Below are 14,082 nucleotides of genomic sequence, written 5' to 3'. Positions count from 1 at the left end.
TGGCTTTGGAAAGCAGAAGAAATGGAAGGAGGAAGATATTCAGAAGGCCTTGTATATGATTTTCACACTTTAATGTGCCTATGACTCTTCCAGAGATCTTGTTAAAATGCAGATTCATTTTTGTAGATCTGGGGTGGGGCCAGAAATTGTGAATTTCAAACACACTTCCTAGGGATTGCTGATGCTCTGGTCTGTAGGCCATATTTTGAGGGCAAGGAACTAGAAACGATCACCAGCATCACCATCACCTGGAAGCTTGTTAGAAATTCAGATTCTTGGGTTCTACTTCAGGTCTTCTGAATCAGAATCTACATGTTAACAAAATCTCCAGGTGATTCATATGCACTTTAATTGTTTGAGAAACACTAGCATATTCTCCAAACTATGAAATGTACATAAATCATTAAATACACTTGTAGATGAATTTGCTACGGTGGGAAGAAAGTCAGAGATAATATAAAGTTCTTATTAAAAGTTCCATTCAAGTCTTTGACATATCTCTTTTTTTTGTGATCACTTTAATAGCTGAAAAAGTCCCTGGAATGCCCCATTCAAAGCTCATTTGCAAAAGTTTGGAGAATCTTTTCATTTTAGAGGAGTTAGTCAACTCAAGTTGTTTCTCCTTTAGGATCAACCCAACCACTCAAATATTCAGAATTTAGAATGACAGGAGTCCTTCCCATTGATATCTCTAGCTCTGGATGGCAGAGTCCTAAGTTCTGAGTCACCTTCAGAATGCACTGTGGCACTGTCAGCCCAGACTCAGAATGGCCACCACCTTGCTCTATCCAGAAAGGCCATGGGGCTTGTACCCAGCCCTGACCTTTACCACACCAGTGTCCAGGCCCCTCTAAGGGGCAGAGGAATGAGGGTTTAACTTCCCTCCTCAACATGACTGGCACTGGGGCAGCAGTGGTGGGGCAGGTTTGGCGAGGGTAAGCCTGGTTGGCTGGGACACCAGGAGACAGGGAACAGTGGGGACTAAGAAGACATTCTAGGGAAGTAGAGAGGTGGCCAGAGGCAGCATCACACCAGAGCTTCAAGCCCACCAAACATGCTCCATTTTCCCATTGGATTTCACTTACAGAACACAAATTCAAAGACCAAATTGTTAGAATTTTAAGATAGTGACTGTAGAGCGTTAAACCCCAAGTGCAGGACTCTTCTTAGCACGGGGCTCTATGCAACTGCCCTGGTCACATGTTCATGAAGCCACCCCCGACTCTGGAAGTTGCCTGGTATCTTTGTGTTTTGGGAATTATTCAGACTTGCTTGTGCTGGGTCTATATGAAAAACTTAGCAATGCTTATGCTAATCAGATAGTCTAATGCAGTGGTTCTCCAAGTCTGGGCCTGGACCAGCAACAGAATCACTGGAGAACTCGTTAGAAATGTAGATTCTTTGGCCTACCTTGAAGGCCAGAAGCCTCTTCAAGCCTCTTCAAAGTACAAAAATAGAATCTTTGGGAGTAGGGCCCAGGAACCTGTGGTTTTAACAAGCCCTCCTGGTGATTCTGAAGCACCCCAAAGTTTGACAACCACTGATCGAATGATTCTAAAGCTTTAGGCTGGAAAGAGCTTTCTTGTTCTTTTTGTTTCTTAAAAATCACAAATTATCTTTGCAACAATTATTTGGAGGTAACAGTGGCATTGAATTGTGGGCCACATGGGTAGTCCCTGCTCAGACATATTTTCTTCCAGTGGGAAAGATCTGTTACAACAGCTACTGAGTGGGAAACTTGAGTTGCAGTGTTCCTAATAGGTGTTTGGAGATGGTGGGAGGGCTTATGTATTAAAGTAAATTAGGGTATGGGTTAGGGAGACAGAGAACCCTTAGCATGGTGGCTTTGTGTTAGGCCCCAGAGAGATATCAGTTCAAATCCCAGCTTTTTTTCTCACTAGTAGTGAGACCACAGGGGAATTATTTACTTTCTCTGATCCCACTGGGAACAGTATTTCCAACCATAAAATGGAGATAATAATAGTGATACCTACTTCATGGGGTTCTTGTGAGGTCTGGCTAAGCTAATGAGTGGAAGTTTTTATCATAGTACGTGGCATATAGTCAGCATTCAACAAACGCTAGCTGTTATTCACAGAATAAAATAACTACATACTGATCTGATCATATGAAGTGTTATATATTTATAAATTTGATTGGTAGTGATGATTATTTGATATAAATTGGAACATCTTATTTCCATAAAGGTCAAAGTCTGTCCAGAAAGTATCCAGCCATGTAATAGGAAAAATAGAGACATTTATTGAAGAAGACACAAGATACAAGAAACATTGTACATAGGACAATGATACCTTAGTCTCCTTCAAAGTAGGCACCTTGGGACTTCACACAGTTCTCCCAGTGACTCTTAACCTAACCCGTACACGTTCAACATTCTCAGGTGTTCTGCTTGTTGCAGGCCTTCCAGAACATGTACCACTTTCAACAGATTATCGACCGTCTTTGAAACATTTGTGTCACACTTTTATTTGCACTGCATTCATTGCATCATCCCCAAAAGCCTTCTGCATTATCCTAGTAGTTTCTGTGGAGGGATGGTGTAGCTTAATGCAAAATTTGATGCAGATTCGTTGCTCTACTCACTCAGTCATTTTGAATGCTCACGTGTTCACTCAACAGCATCTAGCACCCCACTGACTAGTGAAGTAGTCACTGTTTACACATGCACATTCCAGTCTACTCTCCTTGGCTGCCAGCTTACATTGATATTGCACAACCCACTCTCACTATATTAACAGTGGCTGGATACTTTCTGGACAGACCTCGTCTCTATGACTCACAATAATTCTGTTATGGAATGTTGTTTTCTTTTTTCTGTATTTTTTATTGATATATCACAGTTGCACATACTTTAGGGTATATGTGATATTTTGATACATGTATACAGTGTGTAACGATCAAATCAGGGTAACTGAGATATCTATCATCTCAAACATCTTTTCTTTGTTTTGGGAACATTACAATTCTTTTCTTCTAGATATTTTGAAATATACAATAAATTATTTTAAACTATAATTTCCCTACTGTGCTATCAAATATTAGAACTTATTCCTTCTATTTAACTGTATTTTGTACCCATTAATCAACTTCTCTTCATCCTCCCTCTTCTCTTCCCAGCCTCTGGCAACCACTACTCTCTACTTCCATGAGATGCACTTTTCTAGCTCCCACGTATGAGAGAGAACATGTGACATGTGTCTTTCTATGCCTGGCTTATTTCACTTCTTTTGTTCTTAGGGCATTTCCAGGGATTCTACTTGGCTCACTGGAGGCTTAAGTTTTCTTCTTCCCGAAAGGACTAGAGTCTCAGTTCTTTTCCAGCATTAGCTTTGCTTTTGTGCTGAGCATATATTATTGGAATTTCATAGACTTTCTTTCTCTTAACACTCATAGGCTTTCTAAATCAATGATTTACAGAGTAAAAAGGACTCCCGATATTTGCTAGGCAGGTCCATCTTCCCCTGCTTTCTAAGCACAGGCAAAAGCTCCCTTTAAGCCTGGCGTTGAGGAGGATGGTGGTATTAATATATTGATTTGCTGCTTGCTACTTGCTTTATCGTACAGTTATAGGGAGAGTGGAATTATCCCTGCCCAGATATGTGGGCCTTTCTTTGTGTTTGGGCCCCCAAACCAACTCCAGGCTAGTTATATTCTTCTTATTGAATAATAAATAAAGATCAAGGTCTGTTTGGCCCTGAATACAAGCCAACTTGAGTGTGAGTTAAATATCAAGGCCAACAGGCTTTTTCTGCAAATGCACACTGCTTTTTGATTAGTTAAAAGCCAACCAAACAAAAGCAAAAACAACAACAACAAAAAACCCGAACCCAAAATGATTCAAAAGTATAATAAAAGCATCCTCTTTAGGGACTTTGGGTCCCAGGTGGCAGGCATCTGGATGCATTTAGTGTTGCAGAACTTTCATGCTAAGGGCTGAAAACACGTACACCCCAGCTCTCCCTGATATCGATTTCCCTCTCACTGATTTAGTGTGGGGCCTCTTGGCATCTCTCTACTACATCTAGCAGCTGAGTTTTGGCCCCAAAGGGCTTTATTTAATGAAAACTTGGGGCTTATACTGTGAGAAAGCTGCCCCAGGAATTGAAGTTGTAGATATCCCGGTGGAGAAAACATCAAGACAGGAGTCATGTGCTGTGCAGGGGATGAGATGATGATATGAAGCCTCCACCAAAGTATGTTTTAAAGAGAAGAGGGAGCAGCAACCTTCAAATGACTATCGAGAGTTAACAGGAGCTCCTATTACTGAAAGATAAAGTGCTTCCATGAAATATGTGCAGAAGTTGCACTGCGAGCGGGAATCAGAAGGGGCGGGGGTTGGAGAAGATGGTCTGGCTATGTTTCAGAGCCTGGTTAAAGACAGCCACAGCCTTTTGGGAGGGTTAAACAGGAGTATGTTTCAAAAGCAAACTTTTAATTTTAGAACAGTTTTAGATTTACAGAAAAATTGTGAGGATAGTACAGAGAGTTCCCATATGCCCCTCACTCAGTTTCCCTTGTTAGTAACATCTTGCGTGACTGTGGCACATTTGTTATAATTAATGAATCAATACTGACAAATTGTTATTAACTACAGTGCATACTTAAGTTCAGATTTCCTTTGTTTTAATGTTCTTTTTCTGTTCCAGGATTCCATCCATATTACGTTTAGTTTTCTTGCCTCTTTAGTCGCCTGTGGGCTGTGACAGTTTCCCAAACTTTCCTTTTTTTTGATGACCTTGACAACTTTGCGAAGTACTGGTCAGGTATTTAGTCAAATTTCCCTCACTCTGGGGGGACACAGGATTCATCTCATGCTTTTCTTATGACTAGACTGTTTTTGTGAGGAAGACCACGTAGCTAGAGTGCCATTTCCATCACATCATTTCAAGGGTACGTACTATCCACATGACTTATAACTGTTGATGGAATAGGGACATTTGTAATGGAAGACTCGGACTGAATTGGAGCAGGCATTGAGTGTTAGAAATTAAGGAGATTTTACCTCCCCAAAGTGGTATATTTCAATGCAAATTAAAAGGGACATATTAACAGACCATCAATATTAATAAACCACATTAATATATATCAATGGTGATTTTTACAAGGAAAAAAAGTCTTGCTTCTCACAAAAGAAAAAATGATAAACAAACAAACTAAAAGCAAGTAGAAAAGGGAGAAAATGAAACAGTTCCAGTTGCAGATGGACAGGGTTCCAGTTTCTCAAACTGGTTTTCACTGAGACAGCCTGCAAAAAGAGCTCAGCGTTGTGTACAAGTGAATGTTGAAACTGTTAAATCTGGAACTGAGAGATTCCACCCATTCAAAATTAATCATTAGATAAAAGAGGTTTAGGAGTTCTTCAAATGAGTTGTGATTGTTCCAGGGAATATATCTTCAGGTACTAAATGGACGTGGTCTAACCCTCTGTGTCTCACCTGTCCAATAGAGTATTGGTTTTTATAGAAATTCTCTAAAATATCAGGAAAACATTAGGATAATTGTACATTTTTGTGTTTTCATTACGTAAGTCCTTTGCCTTGTCTGTGTCAAGGACTTTATGCAGTTTGTATAAGCATTATAGTTTCGAGCCCTCGGGTCTTTGGTTTCTTTAGCAAGACCAGACAATGCTTATCATGACTGGGGCTCCAGAGTCACCCACTTGAACAGCGGCACAAAGATAAGCATGCAGAACCAAAATGTATTCCTGATGATGGCAGCAAACTGCCTTCCGGGTTATGGAAGGTCCCAGGTAGACATCTGATGTCTGGAATGGCTGAGGGAAGAACTTGAAAGGAAGTATATTAGTTTGCTAAGGCTGTCGTAATAAAGTACCACACACTGAGGGGCTTAAATAAGAGAAATTTATTTCCTCAGAGACCCGGAGGCTAGAAGTCTGAGATCAAGGTGTCAGCAGGGTTGTAGATGGCCATAGTTTCACTGTGGCCTCACACGGTCTTCCCTCTGTGTGTATCTGTGTCCTAAATTGCCTCTTCTTATAAGGATACCAGTCCTATTGCACTAGGGCCCACTCTAATAACCTCATGAAACCTTAATTACCCCTTTAAAGGCCTGATCTCCAAATACAGTCACATTCTGAGGTACCGGGGGTTAGGGATTCTACATGCAGATTTGGGGAGACACAATTCAGCTCATAATAAGAAGGGTAAAGGATTCAATAAAATGGGCACATCTTTCCCTCCAGACCTGGGTTTCTAGGGTCTGGGATGGCTGACATTTGATGCTGACTTTTGGCTGGGCTATTGGAGAGGGTCATAACAATGGAGAAAAATGTGAGAGGGAGCACTCCATGTGGTGCGACACCGTGCTGTGTAACATGGCTTTGTTGGGAGCCCATTTCCGGGTTACCTGTGGTGTTTGCACAGCTGTTCTGTCATTGTCCTCATTGGCAGCCTGAAGGCTGATTTCCTGGTGAATTTTCACCTAATTTCCTTTGCATCTGCCTTATAAGTGATAGTTTCATTCCTGCACTGTAAAAAATGTATCAGCCAGAATGCTGATTTATTAATTCACAATGAGAAATATCATTATTGGGTGGACTGGATACCCCAGTTCCTTGACCAGCATGTGCTTTCCCTGCAGGAAAATCTATGCGGGAAGCCAAATTCTCATCAGAGGATGGCTTGGCCAGCATGGAATCAGGCCGGGGGAGTTGGTTCTAAGATTCGGCATTCCTGTGCCTTTTATTCTGTAGGCCAAGCAGCTCTGGGCAGCATAGACTAGCCGCATGGGGCTGGCTGCCTCTGCCCTCACTGTCCCTCTGGTTTTCCACTGTCCTCTCTGGTGACCTCATGAAGCAGGACTCAGCTCAGCCATCCCTCCTCTGAAAATCTTTTCTTAATTTCCCCAGGCAGACGTGGTCCCATTTCTTGCTTTTCCTTGTAGCACTTTATGCCAAGTATATATTTTGCAACCTGTGTTGTGGTTATTTATTTACTTGCCTGTCTTCTCCGCAGAACTCTGAGAAACTTGAGGGAAGGGGTTTTATGGTGCTTATCGTGTACGGTGCATGGCAAGTGGCCAGTGTTCAATAACTACTCAGCTGATTAATGGAAGTAATCATTATGGTAATTTATGCGATACCAGGGCTTTATATATATTTGCTTTCATTTTTGCTTTATGTTTTAAAACAATTTGTGGTAAGTTGTTCACAAGGCATGACCTTATGTTTCACTAGTAGCTATGAGGTGAGATAGGCAGATAGGCACCAGTATCAGAGGAAAAGATGCTTAGAGGTTCAATGATTTGTCAGCTCTCAATTAAATGCATTTTCCACCAAACCTATTTGTTTTTAGGATTGAATCTTCTCTCTGTCTGCCCTCCATATTCTTGCCCTATGGGTCTATACTCACTGCTTGAGCCTTCCTCCCACATCCATAGATTTTCTTTTTCCCTTTCGTTAGGAACCCACGGCTCTCTGATTGTGTGGTGTTCTCTTTCCTAAGGGACCTCACAGCTCCGTCTTACTGAGGAGAATTCTGCACTTCAAAATCCTTTTCACCCTCTTTTGAGCACCCATTCCCTCCTCGTGCATTTCCCTTCCAATTTCCAGGTCAAACTCTTATTCCCTCAGAAACTTAGTCTTAAGAAGAAAGCAGTGTGATTAAATTTAATTTACACTAAGATGTTAATAACCTCCTGGGGGTATTTGCATTTTAGGATTTTAGGAGTGAATTCCTTATGGCACAGTTCTGGAAGCTGGCTACGTCTTACCATGTTGGCATTTCTCTCTCTCTGCACACACACACACACACACACACACACACACACACACACGTGTTTAGTTGTGTTAACTGTATATTTGGTAAAAATGTCCTAGGCCTTTAGAAGCTATTTCTTTTCTTTTCTTTTTTTTATTTTTCAAAAAGAAATGTCTATACCTTGCAGTCCAGATGCTACCATGAATGAATTCTTCAGACCACTGGCAACTAGTCATTATAACCTTTGGGAAAATACAGCGCTTCACAGATGAGTCATTAGTTTCTGGGCCCAGAGAACAAATCTGAAGGACCTTTTCATATCTTATAATTAAATACATTCTGCAGCTTGCAGATAAACATGCTGATCTGACAGTGAGTTAAGGAGGTTTATCAGCATTTGTGCACCTGCAGCGTTACACTAAAAGACGTGACTTCATTAAAACTCACTGTGCTTGTGAGAACAATGAGGGCCGGTGGTAGGTGTTAAAAAGAAAGACACTACTAGATGGCGGCTTTAAGCTCATCTTTGAAGGGATGAACTCATTCTATCCGACATGTCCAGCTGTGCAAACAGCAGCACCGAGTGAGCTGCAGTTAGCTGTACTAATACATAGGATTAGAACAGAGGCTGGGCCACATATAAATGATGAGAATGCTTAATATACTTGAACGCTATGAATGCTGCACAGAGGGGGGATGAGAGCCCCAGAAGTGACAGAAGATATTTTGCTAACTGTCATAAAAGGAGATAGTATTTTCAGGGCCTTCTAGGAACATTTCTTTTGCCAGTGACTTTTGCCTTTTGAGGCCAATGTTTCCTAGGATGAAAAACAATAAAAAAAATCAATCCCTCAAAAAACTCCACAGGGAAATAACAAGGGTTGCTGCAGTTACCATTGTTCTCTCATAAAATCTCAGAATGAGGAAACTGGTGTGTGTGTGTGTGTGATTTGGACTTTACCTGCAACAGCATTTCAGGCTACAGAAGAGGTGGGTAGGGTGGTCTGGGTGTGCATTAGCAGTGACAGACTATGAGTTTGGGCAGCAGGGACCCAGGGGCTGGGCTAAAAGACCCAGTCATGAAGGTTCTAGAAAGTGGGTCAAAGGGAGCAGAACTCAGGTACTAGAATTCTTGGCAATAGACAGAAGGGCCAAGGACCAAGGGAGACCCTGATGCTGTGTCCACCTCATCTGAGAAAGTGTTGTTGGGTGTGGATTCTTCATGTCTCCTATCCTTAGTGAGAACTGTGGGTAGTCTGAGCAGAGCTGAACTGGACCATTGGCAGAGCAGATGGAAGGGAGAATGCAGTGGGAGGGAACCCAGCAGGTTCTAAACATCTGCAGACCCATCCCCAACCCTCGTGGCATTGCTGTCAAAACTGAAGGATTCCATAATGTCTTCTTTCTTATTTCGCTAAGACCTCAAAAGGCCAGGTACCTTTGAAACTTACTTCTGAGTAATGTAAATTATATATAGGTTGATTCTCTACTAGTCTTAGGAGCCGGATATTGTAGGTTGCACCCATGTTCCAGGGACTTAACTGATTGGATCTCTTTGAGAGGTGGCCTGGAACCTCACTCTACCACATGTGACTTTTGCAGTTGGAAAGCCTTTAATATAATATACATAAGTGATCTTAGCAGACCGGGAGTACTTCTGAAAATTTCATTGCGGTCTATAATTACACATTTCCTTATTTTAGTCATGTTTTGAAAAGCTGATACCCTCTCTTTGTCCTTTGGCAGAATGTATGGCAAGAGCTAAAATAATCTGTTTTTAAATAAGGTTTACTTAGGTGAGATGTGAGCATGAGACAGAGTCAGAGATGAGGTAAAATACACAATTCCATGTTGTGAAAGATTACAGTGGTCTTTTTAGAAACATGAATAAACTCTCATGTGTAAGAACAGGTTGGCATATTTGCTGGCTCTAGATAAACTATAAACTCCTTTGAGAATGTTATTTGCTTCTTTTGCATCCCCCGTCAACCTAACACAATACTCCAAATGGTAAATGTTCACATTCAGTCACTGAACTGGTAAATATAAACGTGAAACACACAAAACTAACACAATACTTAAATATGCTCATGAATTTCTCTAAATCGTATCACACTTAGTCAACTCTCTTGGCAATATACCCAGGCTTGTCCGTTTCGTGCATTGCAAACAATATAGCTTGGGATTTATTGGCATGTTGGTCAATAAGTTACTGAAGCTAATCTTCATTTAATTAATCATCAGCAAGGGAGATACACAGATGACAAGTTTTCAATTTTCAGAAATCTCTTGCCCAATCTGTCTCCCTTCCTTCTGTCTTCCTAATTATCGATTTGATGTATGAGCCCCTCCTCCCAATCCCTCAGCCAGCACCCGTGAGAGTTCAGCCTTTTAAAGATGTTCTCATTAGAGTCAATAATTCACCATGGCATATTATATAGTGCCCTGAATATCTATAAAGCTGTTCTTTCATGTTGTACATCCTGGGGTGCTCAAATAATTAATTTGACTAGCTATAAAGAACAATACCTTCTATTGTGGGTGGAGAAAAGTGCTATCCACAGAGGCCAGTGGATGGACATGGCTGGGAGACAAGCTCTGCAGGAGAGTTTCTCAAGAGGATTTTAATGATGGAGACAGGTAGTTCTGTTCTTGGACCTGTATGAAGACATAAAATAAAGTGTAAGTTGCTATTTGGAATTAGTCAGTTAGCAATTGATCTGAATACTGTCTTTGGGCATTTTCTTCTTTCTTCTAATTTTTAAGTGTGAAAGAACTCTGAAAACATAGTTTATTTGGTGTCATTAAAAATCTTGCTTGAAATAAAGCATTCCAAAGACATAATAACAAGACCCAGGAGAAAATCTCAGTCCCTATCTCTCACCTTCATTTAGAATTGTTCGGGTTTAAAATAGATATTTGTATGAAAGTTAAAGACTTTTAGTTAATTCCTATTAATGAAGGCCATTCATATCTCAGTTTAGCTACCTACAAAAAGGAATAACAATATCCACATTAATGTTTTAATTATTGCTAAGTAAAAATACAGATGTCAATTTAGTTTGTGGCAAATCAGTTAACAATTTAGATAAATAAAAAAGTACCTTTTAAACTTCTAAACTTTTATTGTATAATTAAGAATCAGGGGTCCCAAATTAAAATTGGAGCTCTGCCAATAACTAACTAGGTGGCCTTCAGTAAGTCATTTAAGTTAACTCAGCCTTGGTTTCCTCAGTCCTGTAATATAGAGATTAGTTCCTTCCAGCTGTAATGCTCTATATTTCTTTCTATGATCGACACTTAGGCCTCCAATGAATGAATAACTCACCCAATCAGAATAGAAAAGTTCAATAGCCATCTTTTTTTTTTCTTGACTAAATCCTAGGCAGAAGATATTTATGGGAGCCAAGAAATGGATGAATTATTGTCAAAATATGTATGTTTCCTTGATTGGAGCAGATCCAGGATTAAATTTTTGTTTAAAAGAAACTGGCTTACGAAACCCAAGCCAGAATGTATATCTATCCATTTCTAGGTCATAGTGTGAAAACTGCCATTGGAAAGCTGGGAGCAGTTCTTAAATCAAAAAACAGACTTTGAATCATGGTAGTCACAGACAGCCGCATATACCAGCTGAAGGACAAAAGATATTGCCCCAGAGACCAGAGGCACCAAAATATGCTATACCTAACCACCTGGGACTCCTCTACCTGGTGTGTCCAGCCAGGCTCCTGGGCCCTATCCTTGGCTGTGTTGAATGAAAGCAAAAAACTGAAAGATTGGAAAATCTGAGCCTGAGCTTTCTTCCCTGGAGAAGGTAAGTGCCATCTCAACCACTCAGCACGTGGCAAAGACTCATTTAGTCATAGACAAAATAAAAGAGGTTGCATTTCTAAAATTTTGCACGTCTAAGTTGTAGCATGTATTAAATTGTGTCCCTGTTATACGTGATTCCCCGCTGTGGCCTGGTAGCTAATATAAGGATGGTATTTTATAGACCCCCTCCAACTTTAATATTGGAATCTTAAGCAAAGAAACACATTTTGTTGTATTTGTCACTAAGTTCCTGTTTCCAGGAACATCAGTCTGGGCACTGTTCCTAAGAACCCGATTGGTACAACTTTGTGGAGTTAATAAAATTGTGTTCCCACTGGTTTCCATTGCTGTTTTGTGCACAGTTCCCCACTGAGTATTTGATGAATTCCTACTCCTTGGGAGCCCCAATTTTTTTGTGAGTATGCTGCGGATCCATATGTCTTGTCACAGGGAGGAAGATGATTTCCTCTGATAACGTTCCCCTGGTACCTGAGGAGCTTATCACAGCCCTTTCTTTGGCTGTTTCTGTTATGTTGGCATGGCTCCAGAGCCATGGGAAAGAAAAGGTTGTGCTTTTACAGGGAACATTTTATTCCCTCTTGAGAAAAGTGAACATGACTCAATGTCAGGAAGGGAAATCTTTCATATAGATAAAAAGAATGAACATCCGCCTACCTCTTTTAATAGTTAAAACACATTTAACAGTCTTTTTGCATTTTGTTTTCTTGAAGAGCTCAAATTATTTTAGAAAGTCTGATTTCTTGAAGCCAGACCTGCCCCAGCCTTTTTCTGTGGTGAGGTACTTTTTTTTCATCATCCGGAAGACCTATGTGGTGAGGATGGCCAAAAGGGTGAGGTCAGGTTGGGTGTGGGTTGGTGAGGGGAAGACTTCTGAAATAAAGGCCCAAGAGCTGAGTGCAAGCTGAACTTTCTCTCTGTTGAGATGCTGAGAGGTGGGTGACAATGATTAAAGGTGTTTGAATTTATCAAGAGGTTTCAACCGATTGGATGGGAACCTTGTTATTGAATAGTCACAAAAACCAGATCTTGATTTGGAAGGTGATGGGTACTGGAATGGATGGGGGCCAATCCAACCCTCAGTTTACTTTTGTTGTATTTGTCATTCCTCATCTGAAAATCTTAACTCCTTAATAGAACTTAAGTTTCCAGAGAGTGTAGAGACTATGTTTTACTTTTTGTATTTTTTTTTTTTTTGAAGACTTCTTCTGTACCTCTCAGAGTACCTAACTTAGCTCTGGGTATGTGCTCAATAACATTGTAGATGCTCAAGAAATATTTTTTAAACTGACTGCTGTATAGTCTAAAGATAGAGACTCATTGAATCAAATTCAGCAGTTCATATGGGCTCCAGCGAAGACCCTACCCCCTGGATTAGGGACAGTATCATATTTTGTCTTAACTTCTGTGTAATGAAAAAAAACGTTCACCCATGATCAAGGCTGAGAAAATTTTTTTGTTCCTTGTTTTCTCCAGACTCTAGTTTATGTGTTTGTCCAGAATGAAGGTTGCTTCACATTGCAGAAATTACTACTTATCTTCTAAGATCCTTTTTTCACATCTGCCTTGCTTAGTAATTCCACTCCTCGCCCCTCCTTTTCCTTGCAGAGCCCATGCCTTTGTTCTGTTGATATGATATATCACATCGATTGATTTGCATATGTTGAACCATCCTTGCATCCCTGGGAGGAATCCCACTTAATCATGATGAATAATCACGTGTTGTTGAAATTGGTTTGCTAGTGTTTTGATGAGGATTTTTGCATCTATGTTCAACAGAGCTATTGGCCTATAGTTTTCTTTTTTTGATGTGTCTGTCTGGTTTTGGTATCAGGGTGATAACAGGTCTCATAGAATGAGTTTGGGAGTCTCCTCTCCTCCTCAATTTTTTGGAATTGTTTAAGTAGGATAGGTATTAGTTCTTTGAATGCTTGGTAGAATTCAGCAGTGGGAATCTGTTAGGTCCTGGTCTTTTCTTTGATGGGAGACATTTTATTACTGCTTCTACCTCATTACTTGTTATTGGTTTATTCAGGTTTAGGATTTCTTTCTGGTTCAATCTTAGTAGGTCTTGGAATTTGTCCATTTCTTCGACATTTTCTAATTTATTGGCTTATAGTTGCTCATAGTAATCTCTAGTGATCCTTTGGATTTCTTCAGTATCAGTTGTAATGTTTCCCTTTTCATCTGTGATTTTATCTATTTGGGTCTTCTCTCTGGTTTTCTTAGTTAGTCTGGCTAAAGGTATGCCAGTTTTGTTTGTTTTTTTCCAAAAACTTACTTTTTATTTCATTGATCTTTTGTATTTTTTTGTTTCAATTTCATTTATTTCTACTCTAATCTTTATTATTTCTTTTCTTCTAATGATTTTGGGTTTGGTTTGCTTTTATTTTTCTAGTTTTTGAGATGCATGATTGGTTTGTTTATTTGATGCTTTTCTACTTTTTTGACATAGGCACTTATTGCTATAAACTTTTTTATTATTACTGCTTTTTCTATATCCCCTAGG

Source organism: Lemur catta, chromosome 11, assembly GCF_020740605.2.
Source record: "Lemur catta isolate mLemCat1 chromosome 11, mLemCat1.pri, whole genome shotgun sequence".
Classification (NCBI taxonomy): Eukaryota; Metazoa; Chordata; class Mammalia; order Primates; family Lemuridae; genus Lemur; species Lemur catta.
This window is presented reverse-complemented; position numbering follows the sequence as displayed.